General features: G+C 52.1%; 1 long non-coding RNA gene across 1 annotated transcript in view; it reads right to left on the reverse strand.

Moving 5' to 3' along the window:
• Positions 1-3259: 3259 nt before the first annotated feature.
• Positions 3260-12930, reverse strand: part of LOC123284431 (uncharacterized) — a 35408-nt gene continuing 25737 nt past the window's right edge. The window contains exon 5 of the long non-coding RNA XR_011502068.1: positions 3260-8181. This is a non-coding gene — a long non-coding RNA (uncharacterized lncRNA). The remainder of the gene's footprint in view (positions 8182-12930) is intronic.

Consider the following 12930-nt stretch of genomic DNA (forward strand, 5'->3'; position numbering starts at 1 on the left):
GGCTTTAGAGTCTTGTTCTGTGTGGGAAAATTAGGGGAACATTTATTCTGCCTACTTGGCATTATACAAGAAGCGGGCAGGCAGCCTGGCTGGACCCAGCAGAAGCTGTTCCTGTTGGGGACAGGCATCCCCTACCAGGGACACATACTGGCATCCTACCACGTGAAACAGGCAGGCGTTTAATGCACTGGCCACCTGACTTCTCTTTTCCTCTGTGTCTTTGTTTTTGGTGGAGGAAACTTTTTCATGCTAATGGTGTGGCGCGGAGGGTTGAGGTTCTGTCTTCCCAGGCACACAGCTCTTAGGTCTCTGATCTGATGTTAGAACCTGAGTCGTCAGCGTCCAGCGACCTCTCTGTTCTAGCATGTTGGTGTCTGTTGGGGAGAAGGCAGTGCCTCCATCAATGCAGGCTCACACGGCTTTTAGGAGCAGCTGGGAGAGGGGGTGCCGGCTCAGCTGCAGCGCCTTCTGATGCGATCAGGGACTAGGCCAGCTTGAAGAGATCTCAAAGAGCCACCCAGGAACAAAGGAAGCCATGGGACTTGCCTCTGGGCAGTCTCCCCTCCCCCTGAAATTAGGCGGCGGTGGGAACCTCCCACAGGCGGGACTGACACAGAGTTCAAAGGACTGCCCTCTGCCCAGTCCCGGGGACGGCAGCTTCGTGGACTCAGAAGCTGACAAGGGATGTGGAATTTTTTCAAGAAGCACAAGGCAGCCTGGAATTAAGCCTTGCTCTCATTGACACGCAGTGATTTTAGGGGAGTCTGCCAAGAGGCAAAAATGATGGTGAATGTTGAAGTCCCTGCTTAAGATGTCTCCACCCAGGTGCGCCCCAGGGAATGCATCCCAGGCCAGGAGAACAGGATGACGGCAACACAGACCCAGTGCCCGTCTCCCCTCCCCCACATCTTTCCACCAGCAGCTGAGGACTGTGCTCCATTGCCTGAAGCTGGAGTACCTGAGGGACAGAGACAGCGAGGCACGTGGGGGTTTCTGGGAGCAGCCAATTGCAGATCCGTCCAACTGCAGCGCTGTCTGTCTGCCTTGCCCGGACCTGTGCCGGCTGCACAGTGCTTCTGAGGCAGCCAGGACACGAGTCTGCAGGCGCCGAGTGGCGGAGACCCCAGTGATCAGCCACTTCTCCTGAGGACCAGAAAGGCCTTTCAGGATCTCAGTCTTTGCAGGCAACTATGTTTCCACATCGAAAGATAGAAGGATGCCCAGCAGAAGGTAGAGTCTGGTTTCTAAGAGGGGTGACTGTGAAAGTTTCTTTTGCCAGAAAAACACGGGGTGTGCAGTATGCGCCAGACCTGGTGCAGGACTGGGTGTGGTCTATGCACACTGCCTCTGCACTGCTCCACCTTCACTCTTCCTGCCCCGTGCCTCCCAGTGGAGATGAAACCCCGGACTCCCCAGCTCTGTGCTCCTCTCTCCCCTCCCTGGACTCAGGTGCTCCTCTTCAGTCTTCCTCCAGGGATTGGTGGCAGAAACTGTGGACTGAACAGTATAGGCAAGAGACAGGTGGAGGCCAACGTGGGAATTAGGGCCAGAGACCCACAGAAATGCCTCAGGGGAGGACAGAGGCAGGCTGATGTCATCACACCTGGGCTGGGCTGCTGTCAGCTGGTTGGGACTCAGAGCTCATGCAGGAGGATCAAAGAGACACTTCCCCTAAAGGCACTCCAGCCTCCAACCCTCTGTATCAGCAGGCAGAGGCCAGGACTGCTCCCTCCTGTAGAGGCCGTGCTTCTGCCTGTCTGCTCCATTCCTTAAAGGTACTGGGCTCTTCTGGAGAAGGCTCCGTGCTGCTCCCCAGGGAGCACCCTGTCCTCAGGGAGTTCACTCCGTCAGATCACTGAGTTCTTGGCACTTCAACAGCAAGTCCTACCAAGGATTGATAGATGATCTTTTTCTTAATCTAATCTCTAAAGGCCCCAAATGGAAATGATCTTTTTCTTAATCTAATCTTTAAAGGCCCCAAATGGAAATGTCCACAGTTCTTTAGATAATGAAAGAAAAGAGAGCCTAGGAGTCTGCAACATTAGAGAAAACTACCAAGAGTTTGAGCCTAGGGTGAGAGCCTTGCAATATCTTGAGTCACCAAGCCCCATATGTTTAAAAAACAAAACAGGGCTGCCCGTGGCCTAGTGGTTGAGTTCGCAAGCTTGGCTCGGTGCCCCAGGGTTTCGCCGGTTTGGATCCTGGGCGCGGACGTGGCACTGCTTGCCAGGCCATGCTGAGGCAGCGTCCCACGTGCCACAACTAGAAGGACCCACAACTAAAAAAATATGCAACTGTGTACTGGGGGGATTTGGGGAGAAAAAGCAGAAAAAAAAAAAGAAAAAGAAGATTAACAACAGTTGTTAGCTCAGGTGCCGATCTTTATGTCGACAAAAATAACCCATAACCAATCTATAAATGAAAATTTGGGTGAGTTTATTCTGAGCTTAAATCTTAGGATTATAACCCGGGAGAGTCTTTCCACAAAGGAACAGAGCACTCCAAAGAAGTGGGGGTACACAGGGCGGTTATATACCCTCAAAGAGGGTGTTTCACATATGATTGAAATGTCCCTCCCACAATAGTCACAAGATTGCCCTGTTGGCACAGCACTTGATGGACACAGCAGGTAGTGGGTCTGCTATCTTGGTGGGCGTAGCAGGAGGCAAGTCTATTGTCTGGAGCTGGGCGGGTCACAGGTGAGCGCAGCAATCAGTTTCTAGCCTAAGGAAAGATACTTAATCCTTAAGGAGACTCCAACATTGGGAGGGGGAGGGAAGTTGCACCTTTATCTCAAGGGCCTTTTGCTCTTGCCATAGGGAATGTCTAAAGCAGATATACAATGCATGCTCAACGGCCTCTGGTCAGGCCCTTTTGGAAAGACAAGGTCAGGCCGAATTAGGTTTACACCAAATGGCTTCCTCATATATTCCAATATATCCTATTACTTGCCATTTTTATTTGACATTTAAAAACAAAACAAAACAAAAAACTGCTATTTATTAAGCTCTTAATTATATCCTACTTCCTTTACAAATAAAATTTCACTCAGCACATACAGAAACCCAGGAGGTAGGTCCTCCTGTTAGCCCCAGTCTACAGATAAGGAAACGGAAGCTGGACAGGCCCAGCGGTGGCCCATGGCTAGGGGTGGAAGGGGCTCAGAGGGCCTCCGGACAGAACCCAGAGCGCAGGGCAGCCTGGGAGGGAGAGGGCCAGGGGCGGGGTGGGGGGTGGGGGTGTGGGGTGGGGATTACTTGCTACTGGTGAGGTCTGTGCTGAGCAGAGTGCCGTGTGCCTGATGCCACTGGAGCTAAAGAAGTGTGTGCGTTGCTGGAGGCTGTGAACCACAGCCTGGGTTCAAATCCAGGCACTGCCACTTGCCAGATATAAGCCCTGAGGCCTCATTTTGTGCATCTGTCAGATGGGGATAATAACAGAGGCCCCTCTTGGGGTTGGGGTGCTGCTTGCACCAGATCATGTGTCCATGGTGCTTCGTCCAATACTGGAGGAAATACTCAGCAGATGGGAGCTGAAAAATCTCTCTTCCCTGCTTGACGCCCAAGGGACCGTACTCTGCAGTTTCAGCTTGAGGTGATGGGAGGGGAGGTCAGCTTCTCCCCACAGCCTTTCCTGGGCAGCGGTGACCCTCTTCCTGAGCCCTGGGAGGCTGGCAGTCAGCTTTTTCAGAGGAAGCTTCTGACAGGCTCCTGGGCCTGGTTCTTCAGCAAGGCGGAGACTTAAGCATCTCCCAGCTGTGTGGGGGAGGGAGAGAGACAGAGGGAAGGAACCCCTTCCCAGTGGTCTGCCAACAGAGACAGCTTCACTCCTTCTTCTCTTGGGGAAGGAGAAAAGAGCTGTGAGGCTGAGACATGGGGAGGAGTCAGGACGAAGCCCTGGCGGAGGGAGAGGTAGAGCTGAGCAGACAGCACAGTCCAGCTCCTCCTCGCCTGTGAGCTTCTCACCAGGGGCAGCCAGGGCAGGAGACCCCACCCTGCCTGGTGGTGGCACGGCTGCAGGTGGCCTGGGGAAGAGGAAGGAGCCAGGACAGCATTCTTTCTCCCCCACACTCACTCTCCACTGCATCTCGGGGCCACATTCTGGGAGCACGGCTGAGGCCACCCTACTAGCCTGGTCCTAAAGATGGCACCACTCTGCCAGGTAAGGAGGCAGAGTCAGGAACCAGGCAAGCTCAGGGACACTCTTTAGAGCAGGAAGGAAAGGACAGTAGGAGGGAGGAAGAGAGAGACAAGGGTAGGTGAGCAAGTGTATAGATTTCGCTCTGGCCGCCTTGTCCCTTCATTGAGTGTCTCGGTCAGCTGAGGCTGCTGTGACAAAATACCGTAGACTGGGTGGCGTAAACAGTAAACATTCATTTCTCACAGTTCCGCAGCTGAAGTCCAAGCTCAAGGCGCTGGCATATGTCGTGTCTGGTGCCCACTTCCTGATTTGCAGATGGTGCCTTCTTGATGTGTCCTCGTGTGGTGGAGAAAGAGGGTTCTAGTCTCTTCCTCTTCTTACAAGAGCACTACTCCCACCATGGGATCCCACCCTCATGGCCTCGTCTAGCCGTAATCACCTCCCCAAGGTCCCATCTCCAGACACCGTCCACACTGAGGGTTGGGCTTCCACAGAAGAATTTGGAGGGACAGAAAGATGCACCCATAGCACTGAGGGTCTGCAGGGCTGCAGCGGCCATCCCCTTGCTGACAGCAACGGGAGCACCAGGCAGCAGCACGCAGGGCCTCTGTGAGCCCCAGTGAGGACTGAGCTCCTGGAGAGAGAGAGCACTGTCTGTGGAGTCAGGAGGCCGGGTCGAGGCGTGCCCACAGGGCAGGTGGGGACCGTTCTCTGCCTCTCGTCCCTGTGTGACATCCGACCAGTTCCCGTTCCCTCTGAGCGTTTCCTCGTTGGTAAACTGGAAAGAAAGAATCACCTCATGGGGTTGTTGTGAGAATTTTTTAAGTGAAAACTTTATTGAAGTATAATAAACATACAGAAATGTGCACAAATTGTGGATGACCAAACAGGTAAATTTTCACAGTTTTCATATAAATAGAACCTGAGGCAAAAGATAGAGCATTAAAAGTACCCCAGAAGCCCCCCGGTCCCCCTACCAATCATGTCCATCCCTCCTCCTGACTCCATACTGTTCACCTCTTCGTAGTGTCTTGTTTCTAGAGTCACGTAGTAGGCGTGCTGTGTGAGAAGATCCGTGTGGTGGTGGTGGCAGCAGTTCCACCATGCCTGTTGCTCCGTAATTCTGCTGTCTGAGTGTACCCCGCTCATTAATTCTACTGGAGGTAGGGTTTAGGTTTCCAGGCATTTCCAGTTGGGGCCCCTTACACGTGATGCTGCTGGGTTGTTAGTAAAGGCGTGTGAAAGTTTCTACTGGGTGTACGTCTAGAGGGGGAGTTGCCGGGTCAGAGGGCGTTCATCTGTGCAGCTTGAATCCCTCCTGCCCGTTTGCTGGCGTGGCTGACGTACCGGCACTGCCACCAGTGGTGCATGAGAGCTGCACTCGCTTCACGTCCTCACCAACACTGGGTGTGGTCAGGCTTTTCCAGTTTGCTATTGTACTGGTTGTTTAGTGGTATTTAATTATGGTTTTAACTTGCATTTTCCTGAGGACCAACATGGGGAGCACCTGTTTATACATTTTTGGTGATTTGCATATTCTATTTTATGAAACACATAATTCAAATCTTTGGTTCATTTTTTATTTGGTTTCTGTCTTAGAGGTTTACGAGAAGTATTTTTGTAGTCTGATGGGACCCCTGTGTCAGACGTGTGTTGTAAACATCTTCCACCCTGGCCTTTTCACTCTCAATGGAGACCTTTGATGAAGAGAAATTCTTCATTTATCAATATTTTTGCTTTGTGATTAGTGGTGTTCATGTTTTGGTTAAGAAATTTTTTCCTATCCAAAGGCCAAAAAGTTGTTCTTCTGCGTTTTCTTCTGGAAGCTTTAGTGTTATACCTTTTGAGTTTATATTTATAATTCATGTGAAGTTGTTCATATGTAGCGTGAAGTAGGAATCAAGATTCACTTTTTGTAAATGAATTACCATTGACCCAGCAGCAATTAATAAAAACTTTATATTCCCACTGCTCTGCCCTGTCCTCTTTGTCAGAAATAAGTGGCCAGACACATGCAGGACTGTTTCTGGACTCGTTCTGTTCCATTGGTCAATTTATCGACCTTTATGTCAACACCACATTATCTTAATGACTGTTACTTTATCACTCTCGGAATCTGGTAACATACACCCTCCAGCTTTGTTCTTTTTCAAGATGGTCTTGGTTATTCTTGGCCCTTTGTGTTTTAGTAGATAAGCTGTGGGATTTTAATTGGGATTATATTGACTCTATAGATAGTTTGGAGAGAATTAAAATCTTTAGAATATTGAGTCTTCTAATCCATGAACCTGACATGTTTAGATTTTCTTTAATTTATCACAATAATGCTTCACAGTTTTCAGTGTAGACGCCACGTGTAACTCAGTTATTCCCAGGTATGTACATTTTTTAAATGGTATGTTTTAAAAATTTATTTTTCTATGTATTTGTTGCTAGTATATAGAAGTGCAGTTGGTTTTGGTATACTGGCCTTGTATCCAGAGACTTTGCTAAGATTATTGAGAGGATTAAGTGAGGTCCTGGGTAAACCCCAGGCACTTCGTTGGGGGATCCTAACACTTACCTGCGCAGAAGAACTGAGAGAGGTCAGGGTCTCGGCACTCAGGGTGCGGGTAGTGAAAGAGGACGTCGGGATGGGACGTCAGTGAGCGCTCGCGGGAAGGGTTGACCTGGCCCGTTAAAGGAGGGAGGATGGCTATGGAGAGAAACAACATGAGAACCGTAAGCAAACCCTCCTGAATGGACCTTGAGAGAGGCTGCAGAGCCCTGCGTGGATTGTGGGGCTGGCACTGCAGGTGGCAGTTCAGAAAGCCCTTTCACGTCCACCGTGTCCTTGATCCTCACGGCACAACGATGAGGTCACATGTAAGATCTTTATGCCATTTTCAGAGATCAGGGGAGGAGCTCAGAGAGCTCAGAGGCTTGGCCAAGTTCTCTCCATGAGGGAGTAAGTGTTAAGATAGGATTCAAACACAAGACTTTTGATCTCGCCTTTTTTTTTTAAGGAAGATCAGCCCTGAGTTAACATCTGCTTCCAATCCTCCTCTTTTTGCTGAGGAAGACTGGCCCTGAGCTAACATCTGTGCCCATCTTCCTCTCCTTTATACGTGGGATGCCTACCACAGCATGGCGTGCCAAGCGGTGCCACCTCCGCACCCAGGATCCGAACCAGCGAACCCCGGCCCGCCGAAGCAGAATGTGCAAACTTAACTGCTGCGCCACCAGACCAGCCCCTGATCTCCCCTCTTAATGCACAGGTTTTCTAGCGCTGTCAGGTGGTAGCGTTGATCTCAATGAGGCGGGCCATGGGAGCAGGAAGGGGGACCAGGAAGATGAGTGATGCAGGTGGTGAAGTCTGTGTTGAGAAGACCTTTGTGCAGGCCGGGCCAGTGGGAGGAGACGACAGGCCGTCTTGCAGGTTGTTGCCACATGCTGGGCCTGAGATGATGCAGGCCCTGGGGGCGTGGGAAGGAGAGCGCATGTGCAGAGGAAGGAAGTGCAGAATGGGCCAGGTGTCCACTGGGTCACGTCCACGGTACCCCACATGCAAGTGAAGAATGCTCCTTTCGGGCTTTGGGATCTCAGCTCCCCATTTTAAAAAACTGAAATTGGCATGTCTTTTACCCTTTCTCAGCTAATCTCCTGATTAAGACCAAAACCAAACCAAAATAATCAACTCTTCCCCTGCCTCATCTGCTCTGCTGGACCCTGCTCCCAGCCCAGAGCTGTGGGCTCCCAGCTCCTGAATACACTGACCTCATTGACCTTCAGAGGGCAGCTCCACTTTGGCCTCCGAGAGATGGCGCACCGTGGTCTGTGCTCATCCTGTTAGCTCAGTCCTTCCATCCGGTGACTCCCTCCTAAGTGGCTCTGGTGAGGCTGCGCCCCCTCAGTGTGAGGCTGACCCCGCGGGGGTGTCCACCAACAATGCTTTCTCTCTTCGCAAAGCACGTGTGGTTGCGGATCTCACCAGAGCCTCTCCAAGCGACTGTATTGGAGGGAGCAGTCCCGCTGCTGCCCACGAGCGGATGATGAGGGGCCCTGGAAAGAATGACACACTCTGGACCACACAGCTAATCCACACCCAGAGGAGCACATTCCAGGCCCCAGCCCATTGTCATATCTGCTCCACTGCTAAAAAAAAAAACAAAAACGAAAAAGTCCCCGAGGAGTTGGGGTATCTCTCACTTAGGCAGCTCTGAGATTGCCTATACTGGATCCATTTTGCTCTCACGGAAGCCTGGTTGTGGACTTGGAAGATCCCATGGGTCCTAGGCCTGAAGGAAGCACAACCTCTGGGGATTTCCCTCCTCTCTCCATCTTCTCGCCCCAGAGGAGAGGTCTGGGGCAGGGCAGGAGGAAGACCTGAAGCAGAAATGGGCAGCCTGCTTGGAAAGGTCTCTCCAGGGCAGTGCTGAGCTGGCATCCCTCTCTGGGCCTCCAGCTGCGCTGCCCTTTCCCATCAGACACTTCCAAGACACACCTGAGCGTCCGTGAACTGCCGCCTCTGAGACCAGTGCAGCCGCGGACAAGATCACTGGGCTGCATGGCTTCTCTTGTCTAGAGCCCTCCTCACTCCACCCACTTCCGAGGCCCCAGGGACACTCGATGGTGGTGGAAGGGAAACTGCCGGATTCTACTTAAAATCGCAAATGGGACTAATATTTATTGAGCACCTGTTATGTGCTAGGTGCTGTGTCAGATACTTTACACATGCTGTCACATAATGTAATCTTTAGAACAACCCCAAGGTGTGTATATATCAGTGATTTTCAACTGGGAACAATTGTGCCTAGCAATGTCTAAGACATTTTTCATTGTACAACTGAGTGCAATTGGCATCTAGTATGTAGAGGCAGGGATGCTGCTAAACTTCCTACAGTACAAAGCACAGCCCCATACAATAAAGAATTATCTAGTCCAATTTCTCAATAACGCCAAGGCCGAGAAGCCCAACTGTGATTTGCAAATGCAAAAAGGAAAACTGGGGGTCAAGCAGTCCAGTAGCTTCGCCAAGGCCTCAGAGCTAGTTAACGGCTGAGTTACGGTGCAGTCCACATCTCTCTGACCCAAATCTTGTGCTCTTTGGGTTAAAAAATGCCCACATTCAAGACCAACTGCCCACCAGGTCCTATCTGTCCTGGGAAAGAGCAAACATTATTTCTCACTAGGCAAGCAGATGCCGATCTGTACCTGCTGCCCGGAAGCCCAGCCAGCTCGGGGAGCAGCCGCTGAAGTGCAAACTTGTGCCCCGGGTGCAATAGGAGGTTATGGAGGTGAGAGCCCCTCCCTCTGCCCTCTGAAATTTGGGAGCTCATCTGAGTAGTTATGATATTTGTACGTGCAGGACCTTCTAAGTGCCAGTGAAGTCCTCCAAGAAGCCCGTGGACAGCAGGAGGACTGTGGGCCCTGGTGGGGATCAGGGAGGGTCTCCCACATGGAACGGTGGGACTAGAGGATGTCCCCGGATGCCTGGTCATGGCATTTCAGTACTCAGGAGACTTGGGGTCCTAAATCAGGAGAAAGGAACCTGAATCTGTGGCTGGGCGAGGCGCGGGGGAGTGTGGTTGGTGGCAGGTGATAGAGTGGGCCCTAGAGAAAACAGCTCCCTCCATGCTAGGCTTCTTTTCCCTCTTCCATCGTCGTCCTGTCTCCTATTTCACAGACTCACCTTTGCTCTGCTTCCTCTGATGACTTTTTTCATGGTCTTAACAACCGTCTTGCTAACCATTACTTTAAGAAATGTTGAAAGGACCCTGTTTTTGCTGGGTGCCTGAGGTAGAACAGCTGTTCTGCCATTGCAGTTGCCGGGCCCCTAGCAGTAATTGGAGAGAATACATGAGCACAGCATGAGCTCCGGATAGCAGGAGCAGACCTGGCTGTGGGCGTGGAGTCCAGTGGAGCGAAGAGGTAGCAGATAAGCCTGGAAGGTACTTGAGAGCCCCTTTTGGAGAGCCTTGAAGGCCAGGCTAGCAAGGAAGAGGAAGGCGGAGATTGGCTGTCCAGGACGAGCTGGTTCTGGGAGGAGTGGGAGGGGGAAGCAGTCTGTGGAGTGATGTGGCTGACAGTGTTTTAGAGAAGGGAGCTGCCAGGGAACACCCGCCCCTTCTCCCTGCCTGCTCTGTGGAGGCCGCCTTTCTCCCCGCACCTCTTGAAATAACACGAGCGCAGTCGACGACTCCCCAGCTAGGAGAGAGGGCGGGCAGTTCTGCATTCAGGTGGGGCTGCCCTTTATTTCAAGTGTCCTCACTGCTAATGGGACTTGAGGTCTGAACACATGTGCACGCGCCTCTGTGCATGTGGCAGCAGGAGGAATTATCCCAATGAATGTGGTGAATGGACAGGGATAATGAGGTCCAGTGACTGAGTGAGTTGTAAGGGGCCTTTTATGAGGCCTGAATGACAATTGCACTCCCGAGGAAGGTGCCAGCGGGAACAGTACCCACATCCAGAAAGCGAGAGGGGGGGCTTTCATGCCTGGCAAAACAAGGCTGCAGAAGGAGCTGCAGCCCCTCCAATTAGCATTATTGCTGGACCGACGCAAGCCAAGGAAGGGTGCTCCCTTCTTGTGGGAGGCTCGAAGAAGATCAGGGCCAATTCCTGGAAAGAAAGAACCGCGGAAAGGAGCGACATGCAACCTTGTCTCCCTGATGAAACTTGGGGGTGAGTGCCCAGGGAGCGAGGGCCCCCACTGCCCCTTTTACAGGACGCTGGAGGGCTGCTTCAGCTCTCCTCTTTCACTAGCAGTTCTTCTTGGGATGGAAGCTGGACTGGGAAAAGGAAAGTCAGTGCTGCTTATAGCTATTTCTGAGGCAGATAGCTAGGTGTCTGCCATTTTTCATTTTCCTAACACCAACCCCTACAGCCCTTCTTCCAACCTCTTTGAGCCTCTCTGGCTTCTCTCCCTCCTTCCTTTAAGAGTCTGAGTTAGGCTGAGTACGTGGAGACAAATAGAAGTGTTCGTCTTCAAGAAGCCCAAAGACTAGTGCAGGGTGATAGGGATGGGGAGACAGGATGAAAGCAGTGCCCAGTAGCCTTGGGCCCCCTGTTGTGAAACGGCAGACAAAGAAGCAAGGGAGACGTAGGAAGTCTTCATGGAGGAAGTGACCTTTGAGTGGGACCTTGAAGAGTGGGTTATCACAGGCTGAAGGCTAGGGTCTTAGGGTCACGTTGCGAAAGAGATTCTCAGTTGAGCCAACAGCCTGAGCCAGGCTGTGAGGGTATTGTGCGCTGAGTGGGGTTTGGAGGAAATGGTGAAGGGTGGAACAGACTGAGAAGGGGGACTGAGACCTGGGTCATGGAGAGTCGCGAATGCCGCGGGAGTGCAGGTTCTGAGGGGAAATTGGGACAATTATCCAAAGGGGAGAGGCTGAAAAGGACCTCAACCTGAAGCTGTGAGGTCTGTGTTTTAGAGAAAGCCTCCAGCTGCTGCGTTGTGGAAGGCCTGTTTGAGCTAGGAGAAGCCTAAGGCAGGACGTTCATTCACTCAGTGAACATGTACTGAGCTCTACCTGAGTGCCAGGCACTGTACTGCACGAAGCGGTGGGGAGTGACACGTTGCAGGGGGCTGGTGGTTGATGGGGCTGTTTCTACGTGGCCCCCCAGCGGCATGGAGGGGCTCTCACTCACATTCTCCTACTGCCAACCTCCCTCCAGTCCAGCATTCCCACCCTCTGCCCCAAGCCAGAAATGGCGTAGACACAGACAGCCCTCTGGGAAATTTCACAATGCCGACAGATCCTGTTCAGGGGGTCGTGCAGGAGATTCTTGGCTCCGCGGTGGGTAGAAGTAGAGAAAACAGTGCTTCCAGGACAGTTTGCCCCCCTGGGGTTGCTGGGGTGTCCTAGTGTTCTGCTCCCCTCCTGTCAGCTCACAGAGTGAGAATCCACAATTAAAAGCCCAGTTCTTAAACCCTCTTTTTCTGGGTGTTGTCCTGTCAAAGTTAACACCAGCTGTGTGTGCTCACCTCCAGTCTGGTATCAGAACCGCCTATAATAGCCACCACTCTTCAAGCCATTGCATCTTGAAATGAATAAAACAGACAAGTCTACCCCAGGATTATGTTGCTCTTGGTACCCTACAGGCCTCCTGCTTGCCGTCTATGTGGAGGGACTCACTTCCCCGACGCCTCTCCCTGTTGACGCGCGTTGTGGTCCCTGGAGCTGCCTCCACTTGGATGGGCTCCATGATTCTTCACCGTGCTGAGAGGCGCTCAACGACATGCCTCCTTGCTACCAAGCCCTGACTTGGTTTAGTTAATAACAGCTCACCTGGCCTGTGACATCTGCACAAAAGAAATCGGATCTCCATAACCAGCAGCTATGGTAGAATCTCTGCACCCTCTCCCCTGCAACTCAGTCCCTCCACTTACTCACAATGAAGGCCTTCCCCGGAGGGTCCCTGTCAGACCCTGCCTGCCCTCTGCTGCCATCAGACTGGACCAACCCGCTCTTCCTATCCTCTTCCCTCCTCCTCTCCTTTCCATTCTCCTCCCCTCCCCCTAGAGTCCACCTATGCTTTTGGATCCCTCCCTCCCACATTCTCTTAGACCTCCTCCTCCTGCTTAGACCCTCCCCCTACTCCTTGCCCACCTCTCTCAGGGTCTTCAGGAAAGCTTCTGGGTCAGGGAGGAGTGGGGATGGGGGCTAACTGAGATGTGCTCACTTCTTCCTTTTCTGTCTACCTCCAACTTAAGGATTCACCCATCCCCTCCACACACCTTCTTCTTTGCCCCCACCATGGCCCTATAGGCACTTCCCTCCAGGAGCCCAAGATCACACCCCTGATAGG

Source organism: Equus asinus, chromosome 3, assembly GCF_041296235.1.
Source record: "Equus asinus isolate D_3611 breed Donkey chromosome 3, EquAss-T2T_v2, whole genome shotgun sequence".
Classification (NCBI taxonomy): Eukaryota; Metazoa; Chordata; class Mammalia; order Perissodactyla; family Equidae; genus Equus; species Equus asinus.